Source organism: Phyllostomus discolor, chromosome 1, assembly GCF_004126475.2.
Source record: "Phyllostomus discolor isolate MPI-MPIP mPhyDis1 chromosome 1, mPhyDis1.pri.v3, whole genome shotgun sequence".
NCBI classification, from domain to species: domain Eukaryota; kingdom Metazoa; phylum Chordata; class Mammalia; order Chiroptera; family Phyllostomidae; genus Phyllostomus; species Phyllostomus discolor.
The window spans coordinates 112,580,396-112,603,547 of NC_040903.2; the positions used below are offsets into that span (position 1 = coordinate 112,580,396).

The 23,152-nt window shown below is 37.8% G+C and overlaps 1 long non-coding RNA gene across 1 annotated transcript; it reads right to left on the bottom strand.

Annotated features, from left to right (window-relative positions):
* Nucleotides 1–429: 429 nt before the first annotated feature.
* Nucleotides 430–22,648, bottom strand: LOC118500983. Its single transcript, XR_004903557.1, has 3 exons — nt 22,592–22,648; nt 16,724–16,725; nt 430–466 (listed from the first exon to the last, which is right to left on the bottom strand). It is a non-coding gene; the product is annotated as an uncharacterized LOC118500983 (long non-coding RNA).
* Between the last annotated feature and the right edge of the window lie 504 nt (nt 22,649–23,152).

Here is a 23,152-nt window from a genome sequence, read left to right on the forward strand (position 1 = left end):
GTTTTGACTGGGAAGAGTGATAAGCATTTCAAATGCCCCCCAGCCTGCTGAAACCAGCAAGACCAGAAAAACTGGTCTGGCCAGTTAGAAACCAACAAGAGAGGTTTTTATTTTTGTCCTTTTGTTTTGTTTTTGGTGTTTTGTTTTGTTTTTTTTTTTTTTTTTTTTTTTGGCTGTTGTTGGTTGATGGTTTGATTTTATCTTCTTTTTTAAGTGACTTCTTATTTATCAATTCTTATTATTTTTATATCTCTCAATCCCTTATGTTTCTCTTCCGTTCATCCTAGTATTATTCCTTCCATTCCAAATTTATTTCTCCTCACTCCATCTTCTGCTTTTTTCCCTATTTTTTTGAGCTTGCAAGTTACTGGAAATTTGTATTATCTTTTTCTCACTTTTCTGACATTTTTTTATTTTAATAGTATTTTGGTATTCTTTTTCTTTCTGTATAATCTTCTTTGCTTGGCTGGTTATACTGTCATTTGACAGGTTCCCCCTGTTATCTCAGTCACAGTGTGTTGATAATTTACTATCCTTCATTTGTGTTCCATTAGTACACTTCTCAAGGCTCTACACTCCTTATTCTTGTTATCTAGATCCCATAAATTCTTCCACATGATTGTTGCTTTAATATAACTGTAAATAAGACCTAGTTCATACAATTGTAAATACTACTCAACACCCCTCCCTGATCTCAGCCCACTTCGCAATTTCCTGAACTACATTATTGTGGAGGTTCTTTCTATTCTTTTACACACTACTCCTATTTACTGATCTTTATTCCTACACTACCTCAGAATTTGACCTCCCACAGCCTCACAGTTTTCTAGATCCAACTAACAATCCTCTAGTCCCCAATAAGAGTCTTATCTTCTCTCCATCCTTTCTAAAACGTGGCTAGTGGGGTGGAAGATCACTGTTAACACTATAAGTAGCCAAAGGATATCCTATCTCTTCTCTACTGGCTGCTAATGTAAATATCATAGAATAATGTCTTGCTTTCTTAAATCATTTTGCCTTACTCTTCCAACTGATCAAAAAAAGAGTAGGGGGAAGCTGTGAACACCAGGATAGATGAAGGAGACTGCACCACTGAATCTCACAGGTATTCTACCACAGAAGTTCACACCATAATCACAGGGAACCAGAACAGAACAATTTAAGAAACAGAGCCTAACAAGAAGACTCTCTCGAACAATGAGAAGACAAAGAAACCATCCCCAAGTGAAGGGAAAGGAGGAAGCCTCAGAAAAAAATGCTAAATGAAATAGAGGCAACTCAACTATCAGATATTGAGTTCAAAACAATGATTATCAGGAAGCCCAATGAACTCACAATGAGCTACCAGAAACTACGGGGAAACTACAACAATCTCACTGCAAACTATATAAACATGGAAAAGGAAATAGAAACTGTCAACAAGGGCCAAGAGGAAATGAAGAATGCCATTTCTGAACTGAAGAACACAGTAGAAGTAATCAAAAGCAGTATTCATGAAGCAGAAGACCAGATTAGTGAATTGGAGGACAAAGTAGAAAAGAATACCCAGAAAAAGCAAGAAAAGGAAAAGAGGCTTAGAAAGAATGAAGAGGGATTCAGAGAAATGCAAGACAATATGAAAAGTAATAATATTTGTATAATAGGGATACCAGAAGGGGAAGAAGAAGAGCAAGGGTTAGAAAAACTATTTGAAAAAGTAATGATGGAAAAGTTCCCTAATTTGATGAGAGAAAAAGTCACACCAATCCAGGAAACACAGAGAGTCCCAATCAAGAGGAACCCAAAGAGGCCCACCTCAAGACACATCATAATTAAAATGGCAACATTTCAAGACAAAGAGAGAATATTAAAGACAGCAAAGGAAAAACAGGAAGCAACATACAAGGGAGCCCCAATAAGGCTAACAGCGGACTTCTCAATGGAAACACTCCAAGCCAGAAGAGAATGACAAGAAATATTCCAAGTAATGAGAACCAGAGGTCTGCAACCAAGGCTATTTTACCCAGCAAGGCTCTCAATCAAGATAGAAGGCCAAATAAGAAGCTTCCCAGACAAAAGAAGTCTAAAAAAATACACCTCCACCAAATCAGCTCTGCAAGAGAATTTAAAGAGACTGATTTAAGGAAAGGAAGGAAAAGAGAGAGAGAGAGGAACACATGTACATAAAAGGCAATGAATAAGTACCTATCAATAATAACCTTAAACATAAATGGATTAAATGCTCCAATCAAAAGACATAGAATAGCTGAATGGATGAGAAACATGACCCACACATATGCTGCCTACAAGAGACCCACCTCAGGATAAAAGACCTGCACAAGCTGAAAGTGAAGGGCTAGAAACAAATTTCTCAAGCAAATGGACAGGAAAAAAAAGCTGGGGTAGCAATACTCATATCAGACAAAATAGACATCTGAAAAACATCCATAAAGAGAGACTAAGAAGGCCACATCATAATACTCAAGGGAAGAATCCACCAAGAAGACATAAATATTGTAAATATATATGCACTGATCATAGGAGCACCCAGATACATAAAGAAAATCTTAGAGGACTTCAAGAAAGATGTGGACAGCAACACAATTATAGTGGGAGATTTTAACACCCCACTATCAAAAATGAACAGATCTTCCAAACAAAATATCAACAAAGATATTGTGGCATTGAACAATACCCTAGATGAAATGGACTTAACTGATATATACACAGCCCTCCATCCCATAGAAGCTAAATACACATTCTTTTCAAATGAATGGAACATTTTCAAAGATGGACCACATGATAGGACACAAAACAAGCCTCAACAAATTCAAGAAAATTGAAATCATACCAAGCATTTTCTCGGATCACAAGGGACTGAAGCTAGAAACCAACCACAGGCAAAAAAACAACCCCAAACATTCAAAACCTTAGAGATTAAAAAGCATGATATTAAACAATGAATGGGTCAAGAATGATATTAGGGAAGAAATCAAAAGGTTTCTGGAAACAAATGAAAATGAACTCACAACAACCCAAAACTTATGGGACACAGCCAAGGCAGTCCTGAGGGGGAAGTTCAGAGTGATACAGGCCTACCTAAAAAAGATAGAAAAATTCCAAACAAACAACCTAACCCTATGTCCACAAGAACTCGAGGAAGAACAACAAAGATAGCCCAGAGCGAGTAGAAGGAAGGAAATAACCAAGATCAGACCAGAATTAAATGACAGAGAGACTGAAAGCACAATTCTAAGGATCAATGAATCTAAGAGCTGGTTCTTTGAAAAGATAAACAAAATCGACAAGCCTTTAAGCAGACTCATTAAGAAAAAAAAAGAGAAGACCCAATTAAACACAATCAGAAATGAAAGAGGAGAGATTACAACGGATATCACAGAAATACAAAGGATTGTAAGACATTACGATGAAGAACTGTATGCCAAGAAATTTGAAAACCTAGGTGAAATACACAAATTTCTAGAAAAATAGAATCTTCAAAACTCAATGAAAAAGAAGCAGAAAGCCTGAACAAACCAATAACAGCTAAAGAAATTGAAGCAGTGATCAAAAAATTCCAAACACACAAAAGCCCTGGACCAGATGGTTTCACAGGAGAATTCTACAAAGTATTTAAGGAAGAGCTAACCCCTGTCCTCCACAGACTATTCCAAAAAATCCAAAAATATGGAAGACTCCCAAACTCTTTTTATGAGACCAACATCATCCTAATTCCAAAACCAGGTAAAGACACAACAAAGAAAGAAAACTTCAGGCCAATTGCTGATGAACATTGATGCTAAAATCCTCAACAAAATATTGGCAAACTACATCCAACAATACATTAAAAAGATCATACACCATGACCAAGTGGGATTCATTCCAGGGATGCAAGGAGGGTACAATATTTGCAAATCAGTAAATGTAATACATCACATAAACAAAAACAAAGACAAAAACCACATGATCATATCAATCGATGCAGAAAAAGCATTTGATAAGGTACAGCACACATTTATGATAAAAACACTCAGCAAAGTGGGAATAGAGGAAGCATTCCTCAAAATAATAAAGGCCATATATGAGAGACCTGCAGTCAACATCATTCTCAATGGGCAAAAATTAAAATCATTTCCACTAAGATCAGGAACAAGACAAGGCTGTCCACTTTCACCACTTCTATTCAACACATTACTGGAAGTTTTAGCCACAGTGATCAGACAACAAAAAGAAATAAAAGGCATCCAAATCGGAAAGGAGGAAACAAAACTGTCACTGTTTGCAGATGACATGATAGTGTACATAGAAAATCCTATAGACTCCACCAAAAAACTGCTTGACCTAATAAATGAATTTGACAAAACAGCAGGATATAAAGTCAATATCCAGAAATCAAAGGCATTTCTGTACACCAACAATGAAACAACAGAAGCAGAAATCAAGGAAAAAATCCCATTTGAAATAGCAAAAAGAAAAATAAAATATCTAGGAATAAATCTAACCAAAGAGGTAAAAGGCCTGTATTCAGAAAACTACATAACACTAAGGAAAGAAATCAAGGAAGACACAAACAAATGGAAACATATACCATGTTCATGGATTGGAAGAATTAACATTATCAATGTGTCCACACTACCCAAAGCAATTTACACGTTCAGTGAAATACTTATTAAAATACCAATGGCTTATTTCACAGACATAGAACAAACACTTCAAGAATGTATATTGAATCATAAACTACCCGAAATAGCTGCTGCAATTTTGAGAAAGAAGAGTAAAATAGGAGGGATCACAATACCTGACACTAAACTATACTACAAGTCCACTGTAATCAAAACAGTCTGGTACTGGCATAAAAACAGGCACATAGACCAATGGAACAGAACAGAGAGCCCAGAAATAAACCCAGGTCACTACAGTCAATTAATATTAAACAAAGGGGGCAACAACATAAAATGGAATAAAAATAGCCTCTTCAACAAATGGTGTTGGGAGAACTGGGAAGCTTCGTGCAAAAAAAAAAAAAAAATGAAACTCAAGCCCCAACTTACACCTTATACAAAAATAAATTCAAGGTGAATAAAAGAGTTAAATATAAAGCGTGACACCATTAAAGTCCTAGAGGAGAACGTAGGTAGGAAAATCTCAGATATTTCACGAAGAAACATTTTTACTGACATGTCCCCTAGAGCAAGGGACATAAAAGAAAGAAGAAACAAATGGGACCTCATCAAAACAAAAAGCTTCTGCACAGCTAAAGAAAACAGTATCAAAATAAAGAGAACCAACTGTATAGGAAAACATATTTGCCAATGATACCTCAGACAAGGGTTTAATCTCCAAAATATATAAAGAACTTACTCGACTCCACTCTAAGAAGACAAGCAACTCAATTAAAAAAATGGGCAAAGGACTTGAACAGACACTGCTCCAAGGAGGACATACAGAAAATCCAAAGTCACATGAAACAATGTTCAATATTGATAGCTATCAGAGAGATGCAAATTAAAACCACAGTGAGGTAACACTTCACACCAGTCAGACTGGCCATCATAAACAAAGCAACAAACAACAAGTGTTGGAGAGGTTGTGGAGAAAAGGGGACCCTAGTGCACTGTTGGTGGGACTTCAGGCTGGTACAATTACTATGGAAAACAGTATGGAACTCCCTCAGAAAACTAAAAATGAATCTGCCTTTCAACCCAGCAATTCCACTGCTGGGACTATATCCTAAGAACACTAAAACACCAATACAAAAGAACCTTTGCTCCCCGATGTTCATAGCAGCACAATTTACCATAAGCTAGGTGCTGGGAAGCAACCTAGATGCCCATCAGTAAATGAATGGATCAAAAAACTGTGGTATATTTACACGATGGAATTCTATGCAGCAAAAAGAAAGAAGGAGCTCCTACCTTTTGCACAGCTTGGATGGAGCTGAAGCATTATGCTAAGCGAAATAAGCCAGGCAGTGAAAGACAAATACCATATGATCTCACCTTTAACAGGAACCTAAACAACAAAAACAAAGAAACAAGCAAAATATAACCAAAGACACTGAATAGAGGACAGGCTGACAGTGACTAGAGGGGAGAGAAGAGGGATTTCAGGGGAGAATGGGGAGGATTTACAGGAACAAATTTAAAGGACACATGGACAAAAACTAGGGTGAGGGTGGTAATGGGAGGGAAGTGGGGAGGGTTGGATGGGTGGGCTGGATTGGGAGTAAAAGGGAGAAGACTGTACTTGAACAATGATTAAAAAAAGAAGAAGTATGTGAATAAAGAATAAGTAATATTTCAGAAATGAAATCACTTGTATTAGCTTAAAATTTTTGTATATATTACATCTTCTATAATATCAACAAATAAGTAAACTCATAGAATTTATGTTTGTGTTAGTAGTATACCATATATTATTTATAGTTTCCAAGGACAATGAAGAATAATTAACTTGATTTGTCCTCCATTATGTTTTTCCTTAAAAGAAAATAAATGTTTATGATAGATAATTGACACCTATCATCAACTGTTTTTTGCATGAAGCTCACATCACTATCTGGCACATCACATTCTGCATTAAAACATGCAGAATGGCACAATAAGAGGACTCTTTTTTTCTGTGTCTTATTTGCCAAAATAAGGTTACTAGTAAATGCAGTGATTGAATAATGTAATTAAAGAAAAGTGAATGTATATTATAGAAAGTTAAAATAAGCTTTGCAGGTTTATATTTCATTTGGTTGTTCGGTACATTTAGGTCATTGTGTCATCACTTTCATAGCATGTATATTTTCCTCCTCTTTTTATTCAGGTCCTGATAAATAGAGCATAGATGCACATCACACCTATCTTTTTAGCAAAACTGCTCTTTGGGGATTTGAAGTTTCCAGGGACTGAGTAGCCTCCTAATAAAAATGATTATTTAAAGAATAAAAATATAGATGAAATGAATGATGTCTCCAATAATACGCACTGTTTTATCACTTCCATTGAAAGTATCTTTCTGAAATATGGATAACTTCTGTGGTAACATTCATAGCAAAGAGCTACTGAAAATCCCTTTCTGTCAGCAAGTGAGTGAACAGATCCATAAGATTAGATCATCTTTGAATTAGAAGTTTCTAGAGCACAGCTTTTCCAATGTGTTTTTTCTAATTAGAAAATCATAGCACAGCTAAAACATGCATGCAGAGTGTACTCTCTGCTATGGACCCTGAAGGTTTGTGAATGTCTAAGTGAATACTAACTTAACAGTACACTTTGGGTGCTCCAAGTGCCTTTCCCTCTAATAAATACAGTACTGAAGTGTTTTTCCCCTCTAAATCACTCAGGAATGAAAATATTTCATACAAAGAGGTTTTTCAACAAAAGCCATCTGCAGTGTTTAATGCCATGTCAATGTACTCTTCACTTCATCAGAAGGTGAAATAAATGGTTCTCAGATAATATTACTGTTTTTTAGCACGTCTGTTGAAGGATTTTTCTGAAGTATCACATTTGTGGTAAGGTGATAGTGAAAGAGCTACTGACAGTCACTTTTCTATCAGCAAATTGAGGGAACGGATGCATTAAGACTATGTCATTGTGAAGTAGAATCGGCTTCTGTAGTATGGTTTCCTCCAGGGTATTCTACCCAGGAGAAAAGTGGTGGCCTCGCTTAAGACATGCATATAGAGCATACTACTGGAATTGGACAAACAATTTTGTGAATGTCAAAGTAGATTATGAAAACCAGTAGTCCTCTTTCTGTAACCAAATGTATTTCTAACTATGAAAAAAAAAAAACCAACAGTAATGAATGTTTGAACCCCTCCAAATCACTTGGAAAGAGAATGTTTTCCTATGAGGCAAGCTATAAGCAAACACCTTCTGCATTGCTTATAACACCAAGTCAATATACTCCTCTCAGTAGAAGATGAAATTAATGATGTCTCCAATAGTACATACTGTTTTTAGCACTTCTGTTAAAGTATCTTTCTGAAATACCACTTTCATGGTAAGTTGATAGTGAAAGAACTACTGAATCACTTTTCTGTCAGCAAATGAATAGATGGATACAAAAGACTATGTCATCATTGAAGTATAATAAGCTTCTGTAGTGCAGTTTACCTCCAATGTATTCTTTTTAGTAGAAAGCATAGCCAGCTAAAACATTCATGTATAGCCTACTATCAGTATTGGGCAAAACAGTTTTCTGAATGCCAAAATGAACATGAACCTAACAGTCCCCTCTCTGTGCTCCAAGTTCACTTCACTTTGATGAAATGGTAATGAATTGTTTGAACCCCTCTCAAGCACTCAGATATGAGAATGTTTTGTACAAGGCAGACTTTTAGCAAAAACAGTTTACAGTGTTTATCACACCAACTGAATGTACTCATTTCAATAGATGTTGAAATGAGTGCTATGTCTGAAATTATGTACTGCTTTCAGAACTTGTGTTGGGGTATCTTTATGAAACATAACCAGTTCAGAGGAATGTATTATAGTGAAACTACCAATGAAATCACTTTTCTATGGGCAAATGAGTGAATGTATGCATAGGAATATATTGTGTTTGAAATAGAGCTATCTTCTGTACCACAATTTTCTCCAGTGTAGCCTTTTCAGGAGAAAAGCATAGTCCAACTAAGAAATGCATGTACAGTGTACTACCTAACGTGAACTCCACAGGTTTGTGAATGTCTAAGTAAATATGAAACTGACAGTACACTTTTGGGATCCAAATACCTTCCACTCTGATAAATGCAGTACTGAAGTGTTCATACCCCTCTAAATCACTCAGGAATGAAAATATTTCATACAAAGTGGGTTTTCAACAAAAGCCATCTACTCTATTTAATGCCATGTCAATATACTCATTTTATTATAATATGAAATGAGTGTTGTCTCGTTAGTCCGTACTGCTTCAGCCTTCTGTTGAAAGAACTTTTATGAAATATCATTTCTGTGGAATTGTTACATGGCAAAGACCTTTATAAATTATTCTACATCAGCAAATGAGTGAATGCATGCATAGACTATGTGATCTTTGAAGGAGAATAAGCTTCTATTGCAGAGTTTCTTCCATGTATTCTTTCCAGCAGAAAAGCATGTTCAACTAAACATGCATGTACAGCCTACTACCTGAATTGGACAAAACAATTTTGTGAATGTCAAAGTGAATATGAACTTAATAGTCCTCTTTCTGTCCCCAAGTGCATTTCTCTCTGATAAAACAGTAATGTAATGTTTGAACCCCTCCAAATCACTTGGGAAAGAGAATGTTTCTATGAAGCAGGCTATAAGCAAACACCTTCTGCATTGTTTATAACACCACATCAATGTACTCATTGCAGTAGAAGATAAAATGAAGGATGTCTCCATTCCTTCATTTTACATACTCCAGTAATACATACTGTCTTTTGCACTTCCATTGAAGTATCTTTCTGAAATATCACTTTAGAGGTAAGTTGATAGTGAAAAAAACTACTGAAATCACTTTTCTGTCAGCAAATGAGTGAATGGATGCATAATACAATGTCATCTTTGAAGTACAATAAGGTTCTCTAGTAGAGTTTTCTGTAATCTATTGCTTTACAGTAGAAAAATGTAGCCCAGCAAAGACATACATGTGGAGCCTATTACCAGATTGGACAAAACAGTTTTCTGAATGTAAAAATGAACACGAACCTAACAGTCTGCTCTTTGTGCCTCAAGTTCATTTCACTCTGTTGAAACAATAATGAATTGTTTGAACCCCTCTCAATCTCTTGGATAAGAATATTCCTAAGAAGCAGGTTTTTAGCAAAAAAAGTTTGCAGTGTTTATAATGCCATGTTAATGCACTCATTTCAGTAGATGTTGAAACGAGCACTGTGTCTGAAAATATATACTGTATTCAGCACTTGTGTTTAGGTATCTTTCTGAAACATAGTTATTTCAGATGAAAGTATTGTAGCTAAAGTACTACTGAAATCACTTTTCTGTGGGCCAATGAGTTAATGGATGCATAGAAGTATATCATGTTTGGAATGGAGCTATGTTCTATACCATGGTTTTCTCCAATGTATCCTTTTCAGGAGAAAAACATAGCCCAACTAAGAAGCGCATGTACAGTGAACTACCTGAAGTGAACTCTACAAGTTTATGAATGTCAAAGTGAATATGAAACTGACAGCACACTTTTGGGATCAAAATGCCTTCCACTCTGATAAATGCAGTACTGAAGTGTTCATACCCCTCTAAATCACTCAGGAATGAAAATATTTCATACAAAGTGGGTTTTCAACAAAAGCCATTTACTCTATTTAATGCCATGTCAATGTACTCATTTTATCTTATAATCTGTACTGTTTTCAGCCTTCTGTTGAAGAACTTTTATGAAATATCATTTCCCTGGAATGTTTGATAGCAAACAGCTAGTGATATTATTTTCTGTCAGGAAATGAGTGAATGCATGCATGGCTTATGTGATCTTTGAAAGAGAATAAGCTTCTATAGTAGAGTTTCCTCCAATGTATTCTTTCCAGCAGAAATGTGTAGCCCAACTACATGCATGTACACCCTACTACCTGAATTGGACAGAACAGTTTTTTGAATGTCAAAGTGAATATGAAACTAAAAGTCCATTCTCTGTCACCAAGTGCAATTCTCTCTAATAAAACAGCAATGAAGTATTAGAACCCCTCCAAATCACTTGGGAAAGATATGTTTCTATTGAAGCATTACTATAAGCAATACCTTCTGCAGTGCTTATAATACCAGGACAATGTACTCATTTCAGAAGAAGATGAATGATGTCTCTGGTAATACATACTTTTTTTAGCACTTCTGTTGAAGTATCTTTCTGTCATATCACTTTCATGGTAAGTTTCATAGCAAAAACTTAGTGAAATAACTTTTCTGTCAGCAAATGACAGAGTGGGCGTATAAGACTATTTCATCATTGAAGTAGAATAAGCTTCTGTAGTAGTTTCCTCCAATTTATTCTTTCCAATAGAAAGCCTATGTTTTTTTTTTTATCTTGTCCACAGTCTGTACAGATGTAATGTTATCTTTACAACTATTTATGATATATCTCCATTTTAATAAGGTTATTTTCTTTTCATTTGTATCAAGGAATGTTTTTATTTTTTAAATTTTTTTCTTCTCTGATATATTGGTTTTTTAGAAGCATGATGTATAATTTTCTCACAGTTTTTTGTTGTTTGTTTTGCCTATACTTGGATTTTAGTTACTACTGTGTTCGGAAAACGATATTAATATAATTGCAATATTTGAATTTCATGAGTCTTGTTTTGTCACTTTGTAAGTCAGCTATTTTGAAAATATTCCATGTGCACTAGGAAAAATGTCAAAGTTCAGTTTTTTCTGTGAAGTGTTCTAAATATATCTGTCAAGGAAAAATGATCTAACATGGCAGTTAAGGCCAGTATTTTCTTATTAATTTTAAACACAATATTTTAAAATAAAAATAGGCTTTCCACACTTAACCAGAAAGATAACAGTGTAGGATCATTGCTTTGTAACACTCAATATTACTGATAAAGAATTCAAAAGGCGAGTTTGCTATTTTCAGGTCACATCACTTATTTGTGGCAATTCCAGATTTGACCTGAAACAGTTCCCTATCAATTCACATCATCATAAAGTTTAAAAAGAAAATTCAATGAGAGGAGAGAGAAAGGTGAAAAATGGGGAGGTTTTATCATGTATTCTCACAAGGTTTTCCAACTGACTTTGAGAAGTAGAACTTCCACAAGTCTGGCCTCATGACCTCTGTATTGCATAGGTTGGTGATGGTGAATTTCAGGGTGAAGGGCACCATGACAGGACAGGTAGTTTTATTGGAAAACAATAGGTGCCCCACGCTTTGAGACAGGATTGGGTTACATTTAAATTTCAGCCATGTCCTCCTCACCAACAACTCAAATTCTTTTTCCCCCAAACAAGTTTTTGAAAATATGAGGTCTTTTTTGAGGGACACTGAAGAAAAGGTTACACATATTTCAGTGTCCTATTATTTGTCATTCTGGCCATAATTTATATAATGTTTCCTGATACAGAGAAGATTATAAAAATAACATCTACAACTAAATAAAAAAGTGACTTCAAATAATTTCTAATGTGACTGTCTGACCCTCTGACTAAAACTTAGTTTTAGGCTTGTGTCTGAATCTTTTATCGAGTTATGCTGTGTGTTACAGAGAGTAACACAGGTAGCAGGTACTTTAAATACTAGGTACATGAATGAACTCCATCAAAAATATTGCAAGTACTCTGAGAGGACCTGGTGTTTCTCTGCTGCTGCCAGAGATCTCCAATCTGTCACACCAAAAATGAAGCCCGGGACCATGTACATGTCACCAGAAAATGTGGACAGATTAATTTCCATGAGCTTCTCCAATATCACAATGACTGTATGCCAGTGACAATAAAGGCTTGACATAGGGGAAGGAAAATTCACAATATGAACAGACACAGTGGGTAAAGCAGTATATTTTACAGTCCAAGATCCAGAGAAGCACCTGCCATCTCTAATTTAATTAAATTTACAGAATCTATTCAAGGTTTATTTTCTTCATCAACTTGTTTAGGGAATCCAATTGAATCTCAGAGAGATGAGGGGATATTTCAAAGTCTGAAGCTGAAGGTGAGCTGTGTTACAGCCTCTACAAGATATTTTGGATAATGTTGAATGTCAGAGAAGTGAACAGGTAGGTAGTCATGGAAACAATGGTTCTGCATGAGAAGATGGTATTGTGGACACTACAGAACACTTTGGCTTTAGGTTTTCTGAAGGTCCTTTCAAATGCAACCCTCAGCAAAACCAAGTTGATGTGCTCTCCACACTAAGAGAAATAAGGCAGAACTTAAGTAACACCACCAGGAAACACTGAAAGAACCAATATCTGGTGCTCAGTCTGAAATGTCCAGTTTTTGAGGGACACGCAGGCCTGAGCTAAGAAAATAATTTGACTCAGAAAACTACAATTTGACATTAGTTAGTTGGGTATCTTCTTCAATTATTTCCTTTGATGCATTTTGTTAACTGAGGAAAACATACCTATTTGTGGCCATGTCATTACCCCTCTTTGATGGTGGCTAATTTCTTGCATGCAGCCTGAAGTTGAATTTATCATTCTTTTAAACTTAAACCACTCTTGTTTTCATGTTCCATTCTATCACAGTGATTCATGTTTACACTTTTTTCAATGATACTTTGAGCCATGTCAGGCATTTAACATCAAAACTGATGAGTTTTTTCTCGAGTCATCTCAGATTCCTTCACTGAAATGGGCTGTCTTCCTGAAATCTTCAAGAATTTGTCCCTTTTCTAAGACTGTAATCTCCAAAAAGAGATAATCACAATCCAGTTTAAAGTGAAACAAAGAACAAGCAGTATCTTTATTTAAAATTTACATTCTCATTGTGCATGTTGTTCCTGCACACTGTCTGCAAATTGGGGAAAGGTGACATTCACCAGATTATTTACATCTATGTCAGGGGCAGATCAAGCCTCATAGCATAAAGGGAATGTGGTTCACCCAGACTTTAGAGGGTTCTCAGTGCTGGCCTGTAGAACCACAAGCAGCCAATTGATACCTGTATGCTTCTCTCTTCTTTTTTCTATATTCAGGTTGTTTGACTTGAATTTTCTCAAAGGCTGATGGGAGCCTCAAATTTGCTAGCATATGGAAAAATCCATCACCTACTTACTTTATACAAAGGCTTATGATGGGAAATTTTGAAGCCATACGAAGAAACAAAACACTGATACATGCACAAACATGGGTGACTCTACATGTAGTAAACCTTGTGCTACATGATATGAGTCCAGTCATCAAAGATGACAGAGTATGATTCAATTCCTATGCCATAGTCAGAACAGTGCAGCCCTAGAGTGAGGCAGCAGATTGGGTGGTCTGGAGTTGGACTGGGAGAGTGGTAGTGTTGGTGATGGTGGTGTGGTGTGAGGTAAGGTAGATGGGTGGGATTGTGTAAGAGGGGATACATGAGTGGAGGGAGAGTGAGAATACCACAGAAGCTCTTGTACTTAATGAAACTTGGGATGGGTATTATCTTGAAGTACTTTGCTGTTTTTTTTCTTAGTGTTTTCTCTCCCTGAAACCTAAGAAAAATAACCTGTAGAGTTAAACAAGAATCAGCCACTACACTGCCACTGGAATTTTGCAGAAAATATAAATGAAGACAGGAGGAGGAATGGGAAGTAATCACATATTTACATTTCTGCAGGTCACCAGGCATCAATTTTCTGTAAGTGATATGAGCTTGTTTCACATCTACATGAAAGAAATTGATATTTTAGATATTTCTATGTGTCATTTCTAAATGATATTAATAAATGAAACAATGGCAATGGCTGTTATGAATACCTACTTTGAACCTCTAAAATGCCTCTGCTCTCTACCACACAATGTGTACTCCTATCTCCCTTCATTCCCTATACCCTTTCCCTGCTTGCCTCCATCAGCCCTCCACATCTCCTGTCACTCTCAGCCCAGCCATGTGGTTAACCTTTTTCCTCTGGAAGCTGTAAAAGTGACCACCATTCTGGTGGAGACTGACTACTGGGCTCCATAGTGAGCCCTCTAGGTTGGAGACATGACCAACTATTCAGCAGGTAGGCCTCCTCTAGTATCATGGCAGCAGAAGTGAACTTCAGAAACTTTATTCTCTCTCTTGCTCTGTCTTTCTGTCTCTGTCTCCTCTCTGTCCTTTCTTCCATCCTTTTTCTGTTCAAACACCTCTTGGACTGAGATGTTTACCATTGTCAAGGAATGACTCCACCCCTATGCTTCTACAGTGGCAATGCAAGGCCACTGAAGAGTTTGTTTGAATGCAAGTTTGGTGAACTTCAAAGAGTCACACAGAGTCACCACCTAGAACAACTGGTTCTGTGCCAATTTAGAAATTTCCTTAAGGAAGTGGTAAACTGGGTACCCTTCGTGGGCAGAGAAACTTGACTGGAGTAGCTTTTTGTTGTAGTAGCAGATTGTTGGAAATCACACTGCCTGGTTTCAGAAGCTGTAACCCCCATGACTGAGTCTGATTGAGAAACCTTGAGACCCTAAACCACTAAGGGGACAAAGCTTATTCTCTTGTAAGGAGCACCGGCTCTGCCTAATTTACTTCACCCTGCTTGCTCCCCACCGCATGACTGGTTAGCCAATGATGGGTAAGATTCCTCTAGGGAGGGATGACCTCAGACAGGTTTGATCATGAGGGGGCTCTCAGGGAAGGACTTTGGGGTTATTCAGAAAGGGGGTGATGGACCTCACCCCTCAGCTTTGTCATAGCCCAAGTCCTCATTCTGTCTGCAAGAAGTCTCCTAATCTCTGGGTTGTCTTACTTCCCCTGTTCTACCTATGCCTGAAACAATGCTGGAGGTGGGTGAAGCCCTGTGCTGGAAAGGGCAGGTTCCCTGGGGCAATCAGGCCTAAGAGAGAAAGCATAAAATCCTGTGAAACTGGCTTTGCTAATACCCTCAATTTAAATGATAATGGTCCAAGAATTAAATGAGCTTGTTTCCCCCAGATTTTAAGGCCCTTTAGCTATCTGACCCCGACTCAAAATAGGCCCTCATAGTTCTTTGAATGTTATCTATTTGATCATTACTGTCTGACAATGATTGATGAGCTTTCCATATTTGCCCTGTATTCCTATGCAAATTAAAGCCAATAAAAGCCTGTCAAGGCAAGGGCCCATGCATTCTCCTCTTGAGAGAGTAGCTGTGCTGTCCCTTTCTCCCCACAGGACTCAGTAGTCCATGTAAATTTGTCTCCTCTCATCCATAATGCTGCAGACACTGTGTGCCAGAGTCCACATCAGCAGATGCCACTGTGAAACATCCATAAACTATAGGCAGTAACAGTTGTGGTAATCATTACAATGATTTTATGATACATGGTCATGTGTTTACTCTTTTTTTAAAAAAAAGATAGGTATAAACTTAATAACCTTGTCATAAGTTTACATGGTGAAAGTTGAACCAATATTGTGGGCTAATTGCACTATAGGCAAGGTAAATGTCGAATCACTGTATTTTACAACTACAAGTAACAGGCTGTTGTATACCAGCCATATTTGCAAAAACTAAAAAGTGTTACATAGCATTTATGCCTCTGCCTTCCATCCTTCTCCACTTGGAGAAAGCTTAAGCATCCTTTGTGCAATATTTTTAAGTGAACAGTTTGCAAGTATGGGACTGACTGGTCAGCTTCTCAACACAGTTGCTGTGCCCACCAGTGTAAGTCACAGACTGCTGAATTTGTGAACTTTAGCACCCAGGTAAACAGTCATCCAGGCAGCCAGAGATGCACCTTGTAAAGCTAAAAGCAATGGGTCAGTGGCACTGGAGAACCAGGAGTGGACACCAGCTCAGCTGGTCAGCTAGGAAGGATGTGGAAATGGGAAGAAGCAGAGGATACAGTAGGCAAAACAAGAACAGTGTCCAGCCTTTCTCACTCACAGGACAGCTCACTGCACTCCCAAAATTGAGGACTTTGGAGAAAACAGTATAGAGAAATTGAGTTCAATGGCTGGGACCCAAGCTTACCCATGTCCAAACAGACTCACCCTCTGAGTGCCTCCATGCAGAGCCCATGGGTGTCCCCACCTCTGGAACATGACTCAGCAAAAAAGTATGCTTTGGTGACAAGCACCCAAGCCCATACACGCATGAACCAGGTAGATAGCATCCAGAGCCCACATAGGCAGATAGTGGCCTGTCTCTTCACTTCTTCAGATCAGGACTTAGAAAACTTTCAGAGGTTTTTCCAAGGAAGGGAAGGACCCCAGGAGCAAAGGAGGCCAGGCATGTGCCACCCTGTCTATCCACCCCATACACCCAGAGTCAGTAGGCACCTCTGGAGAAGACTCCAGGCATCAACATCTGCTGTTGCCAGGCTCCATCACCATTTGGTCTTTGGGTCCCAATGGGAGAAGGGACAGCATTAGCGAGTGCAGATAAACCCTTCCAGGTGTCCTTGGAGATGCAGGAAGTCACTCCCTCAATACACCTGCAGGTCCAATCTCCAGAACATAGGCTGAGCGCTGATGCCCACACTGCCTGCATGATTGACCCAGTGCAACTGATACATTAGAAGTCATCCTTCTCCACCACAGCTGCCACATCACCTCCTTCATAGCTCCAGAGGAAAAAAATATACAAGCAGCCAAGAAGTGGCTCCCAACAAGAGGCTTGAATGTCAGCAAGACTGAATCAGGTCACAGAAACAATTAATTTCTGTGGCCATTACAGTACAGAAAGGATGTTTAAAAAGATTACAGAGAAAGCTGGAAAAGAGAAGAGGCTCTTAGCTAGGGCTCTCACTAGTGTCTGAAAAACTGACTCTATGGGTCTGAACTTCACAAAGTCAAGTTCCATGTTCTAAGTAGGCACAGGATGAAGATAGTTCACTTTATAGTAAACATGCATAAGCAAAACACCGTCAGTTAAAGGAAATAAAACAAAGCGGCAACAGTTTTAGAAAGTCTTTTCAATAAGTGGTCTTCAAAAATCAGAAAATAATACAGGCCAAAAATAAATCTGTGCAACTGTATAGCAGTAACAACAACAAAATTAAACTAATCTGAGGCCTGCCTCCTTTCCCAGAATTTCAACAGATGGAAATTCCATGCACCTCACATTTATTTCTGATTCATTCTAGCCCTGTCCAACTTCCATTTCTTCAAACTAACAAAAGCATCATACCTCTCTCTGACTTCCAACTGATACTATTCCCGCACACCTGTCTTTCTTTCAAACTGACATCAAGTCCACACACCTTTTTCAGGGGTTCAACTACTCCAGTCCTGCATACTGCTCTCTGTCTTTCAATTGAACCCAGTCTCATTCACATCTCCCTACCTTCCAACTTGTGACAGTACCTCCTGTAAATGCTTAATATCTGACTAACAAGTGTACTGTTCATTTGATCCTTACCAGCCCTGTTTCTGTACATTTTTTGCTCAACTCCTTTTTCATCAAAAGCCCAAATCTGAAAACACCAGTGTGTAAAAACACCAATATTGGCTCCCTTCTATTCTGTATGAAGACTGAGCTTCCTCAGGTGGGACAGCCCAAGAAGATCCCCAAGCAAAACACATCAGAGACTCTTGCTCCCAGTTCTTTAAAACTGGGTATATTTTTAAATTTCAGATATTTCTAGCTCTGCACATTGGATGTATCCCTCCTTAGAAGTCCCAATGCTTCCTTCTGAATGCTTCTAAGCTTTGGTGCCTAACATATCCCATGCAATATTTATTACAAAGAGCAGGAGAAAGTGTTGCAAATTAAATTCTTTTCACTAAGTACCTCATAAAGGACACATTTCGATACATCACAAAAGCCACACCCTCAACTTACAGCATCTCAAAATCCACACCTCTTAACAAATATTTTGAAAGGTAATTCCAAATATGCACAGTTCATGCATTCACACTGGGGCTCTTCTGTGCATAAATTATTGACATTTTAAGTCTAATAATTTATTTTTAGCTTCCTTCCACATCATAACATATTTGGCCACACCTTGGTCCCTACAGAATAAATGCCTCCAGAATCTCAACCCCAGAAAGTGATAGAGAAGAGAAAGACACAGATTAACTGAAAGTGTAAGAAGTTAACAGGAAGATGAAAACAAGTAGAGCCATGACTGATGTGGCCTAGTGTGTTGGGAATCATCTTGTGAACCTAAATGTAACTGGTTCAATTCCATGTAGGTCTAATGACTGTTTTGTAGGCTAAGGCCCTGTTTGGATAAAGTCAGGGAGTGCAAATAGATATTTCTCTCCATTTTTTCCCTACATTCCTGTCTCTCTAAAATAAATAAAATGTTTTTTAAATGATGAAAATATTTATGTGGAACCTAATAAAAAACAAGCAAGCAAAATATAACCGGAGACATTGAAATTAAGAACAATCTAATACCAGCCAGAGAGAAGGTGAGAGGTCATAAGGGGGAGGAGGGGAAAGTATTCAGAAAAAAAAATAAGGACACATGTCCAGACCAAAATGGAATGGAATCAGGGGAAGGAGGTGAGGATGGCTGGGGTGGAAGTGGTGGGAAGTAAATGCAGAGGTCTGTGCTTGAACAACAATAAAATATTTTTTTAAAGATGAAAATATATTTTGGTGATCAAAATCTTTTATGAGGTATCATTTGAAAATACATTTTCCTATATGGTTGGTTTCCTTTTCATTTTGCTGATGCTCTGTTTATCCAAGCAGAAGATTTTGTTCTGATGAAGTCCCATTTGTTCATTATTTCCTTTGTGGCCCTTGCTCAAGGGGATATATTAGTGAAAATATTGCTGTGTGGAATATTTGATATTTTCCTGCCTATGTTCTCCTGTAGGACTTGTATGGTGTTGTAACTTATTTAAGTCTTTTATCCATATGAAGTTTATTTTTGTATATGGTGTAAGTTGGTGTAGTTTCAATTTTTGGCTTGTGGTGGTATGTATCCCACAATGCCATTTGTTGAAAAGGTTATTTTATCTCCATTTTATGTGTCTTCCCCCTTTGGTGAATATTAATTGACTGTAGAAACTTGGGCTCATTTCTGGGCTCTCTATTCTGTTCCATTGAGCTATGTGTCTGTTCTTATGACAATACTAAACTGTTTTGATTACCATGGCCTTGTAAAATAGTTTGATGCCAAGTATTGTGATCCCTCCTATTTCGTTCTTCTTTACCAAAATTGTTTCAGGCTTTCAGAGTCATTTATGTTTCCAAATAAATTTTTGAAATGTTTGTTCTATATCTGTGAATAATGTTATTGGTATTTTACCAGGGATTGTGTTGAATCTATAAATTGCTTTGGGTAGTATGAACAATTTGATGTTATTAAAACAACATACTTTTAAAGAATTAACAGATCAAAGAGGAAAACAAAGAGAAAACTAAATCTACCTTGAACCTCACACAAATGGAAAAATAGCATAACAAAATTTAGTATGTTAAAGCAGTTAAAAGACAAAATAATATAGCTATATAGGGCTACCAAAGATGGGGAAAGTAATTCAAAATTCTGTTGAATTTATCCCTGAAGAAACCAGAGACATAAAAAGACACTAACACCTAAACAGAAGAAAATTTATAACAAAGATCTGAGTACAAATGAGTAAAACAAAAATATAAGATAATGACTATTAAAATGAAGCCTGATTCATTGAAAAACAAATAGAATGGACAACCCATCAAAGAGGGAAAAAAAAATGAATAAAATAAAAAGTGAAAATGAAAATCTCATCTGATGTCACAGGTTTAAAAAATCATTAAAACATATTATAAACCAATGCATACCAACATATTTGACAATCTAGATAAAATAGATTTTGCAGGAAAACATGCAGCCTAGAAGCTTCAATGAGAAAGAAACAGAGAATCTCTATAGACCAATTCCTAGCAACGAAATTGAACAATAATAAAAACTCCTAACAAAACATAAAATCACAGAAACACATGACTTACAGGTGAAGTCTACCAAATATTTAAATAATAATTAGTACATTTTCTTTTCAAACGATTTTTTAAAAACATGGAATAACACTTCCAAATTCATATTATGAGACCAGCACTAATCTGATAAAAAACCCAAGAAATACAAAACAAAGGAAAAGGTTACAGGCCAATATTCCCAACCCACACAGGTGCCACAATTCTGAACAGAATAATAGCAAAGAATATTTTTCCATATGACATGGCTGGTGTGGCTCAGTGAATTGAGTATTTGCCTGTGAACCAAAGGATTGCTGGTTTGATTACGAGTCAGGGCACATGCCTGGGTTGGGGGCACATTCCCAGTAGGAGATGGACAAGAATCATCCACACATTGATATTTCTCTCCCTGTATTTCTATCCCCTTTCCTCTCTAAAAATTAAATAAGTAAAATCTTAAAAATAAGAATTTATCAGTATGTTCAAAGAATTATATGTTATAACCAAATGGGAATTACACCAAAAATACATATCTGCTTCAACATTTTAAAACATTAATGGGACAGCAGCAAAGATGGGAGTTATATGGGAGTGGAGTCCACTTCCCCTGCCCACAGGTGAAACACCTAGCTAATCTTTCAAGGAACAGAGTGAACAATCAATGGTATCCCAGCATATATGAATATTGGAGACCAAACATTGTAGAAGACATTGAAAAATCAGGCTGTAAAGAGAGTTCTCAGGACAATAAGATCCCTGGGACCAGTGAGAGACCAGGGTGGGTACAACCCCAGTCCTGGTGCCCACGAGGTTTCCTGCAGGATTCTTGGGAGAGAGCCAGGTCAACAGCTCTCCCATGCCAAAAAATGTTTGAGCAGCACCAAGAGGGACCTAGATGCTTGAAGTCAGAGGCGGGGGATAAGAACAAAATGGCAAGCACACAGGGGGAGTGTGCAGCCACTGAGACTGTGGACGCCATCTAGGAAGATTTGGGCAGTGATGGCCCCTGATCCAGTCATTCCATGGTGTGGTTGGAGAGTTTGGCTGTATGAGAGGCCATGTGCTTATCTGGAGTGGCAGGCTTGAATAGTCGGAATTTTTTAAAAGAAAAAGAGAAAAAAGAGGTACTCAGCCACTGCTCAGAGAATTCTCTGCAGCAGCTGCCCCCACCTCCTACTCCCCTAGCCACACCCACCCACACACCTACACCCAAAGACCCAGGGACAGTGCACACTCAATTTCATGGCTTGACAACTGCCTGTCCTACCTGCAGCCCTGGGGACTGAGAGCACCTGAACACATGGCCAGGTGCCTGCACCTCCTTCCCCAGCAGCAGAGGCCCAGTGTTCAGACCTGTAGCCCATGGACAGAGTTGGCCTGACCCCGCCACCCAGAGGCACATCCCTCACTGCTCCTGCTCCCATGTCCCTGCAGGTTGACTGGCTCTCCTAGAGGAAGAGAGATGTCCTCACAGAGATCCGCAGGACTCTCAGGGCCAGCAATCCCCAGAAAGACTTAATTCAATGGGGCAGGGGGTGGGGCTGAATTACCCTGAAGGAACTCTGAGAGTCCCTAGTGTCTAGGACAGCAAAAAGCGAGAAGGTGATGTGTGAGTTGCTCGTAATTGGTGCACCTCAAGGACAATGCAACTGGTGGACTGAAGGTGTAGGCTGGGGACAGAAGAGCATGGAGGCCTGGCAGCAAACTGAGGAACTCGGTTGGAGGCTGGAAAACTGCAAGGAGTGTGGCTCAGGAAAAGAGAAAAGTGAAACACACCCCCGCCCCCTGCCAGCCTGCAGCAGCCAGGAAGATAACCATAACTGGCTTGGCTGGTATAAAGCCAGCAGAAGGCTCTTTTTAATTTTTTTAATTCTTTCTTTCTTTCTTTCCTTGTTTCTTTTTTTTATTCCTTTTTCCTTCCTTCCATTTTTTTAAATTCCCACAAGTGAGAACCTGGATCTGTGAAAAGACCAGACTTAGACACAAAGAAGGGTAATACCAAAAACTGAGACAGTGAGACAAATTTCACTTTGTTACTCCAGAGAACTTGCAAGTTATCATATATTTGTATTCTTATTATTTTTCATTACTCTTACATCTTTTGTTTTATTAGTATTTTTGTATTTCTCTTCTTCCTGTTTAGTTAGTCTTCTTTGCTTACTGTTAAAATGCATTGTTTGACTGGTTTCTCTTCTTCTCTCTTTCATAGTACATTTTTAATTTTCCATCTTTCACTTCACATTTATTCCAATAGCACACTACTCTAGGTCCTGTACTTCATATTCTTGTTATTTATATCACATAGATTCTGTCATACCAGTGTTGTTCTATTACTATTGTAAATAATTGCTTTTCCATACAATTGTAAATACTACACAGAAACCTCCTGGATCTTAGCTTACCTCACTGTTTCCTGATTTTATTACTGTGGTGGCTAAATCTATTCACTTTCACACTACACCTATATTCTACGCTTTACTCTCACTTTACCTCATAATCTGACCTCCCATAGGCTCACTACATTTTAGATCTGACTCACAATCCTTCCCCATCCCTAACAAGAGCCTTACCATTTTTCCACCCTTTCTAATAAGTGGCTAGTTGGGTAAAATATCACAGTTAACACTGTACATGTCCAAAGGATCTCCAATCTCTTCTCTGCTGGTTGATACTTTAAATACCATGGAGTATACTCCTGCTGTCCTAAACCATATTACTTTAT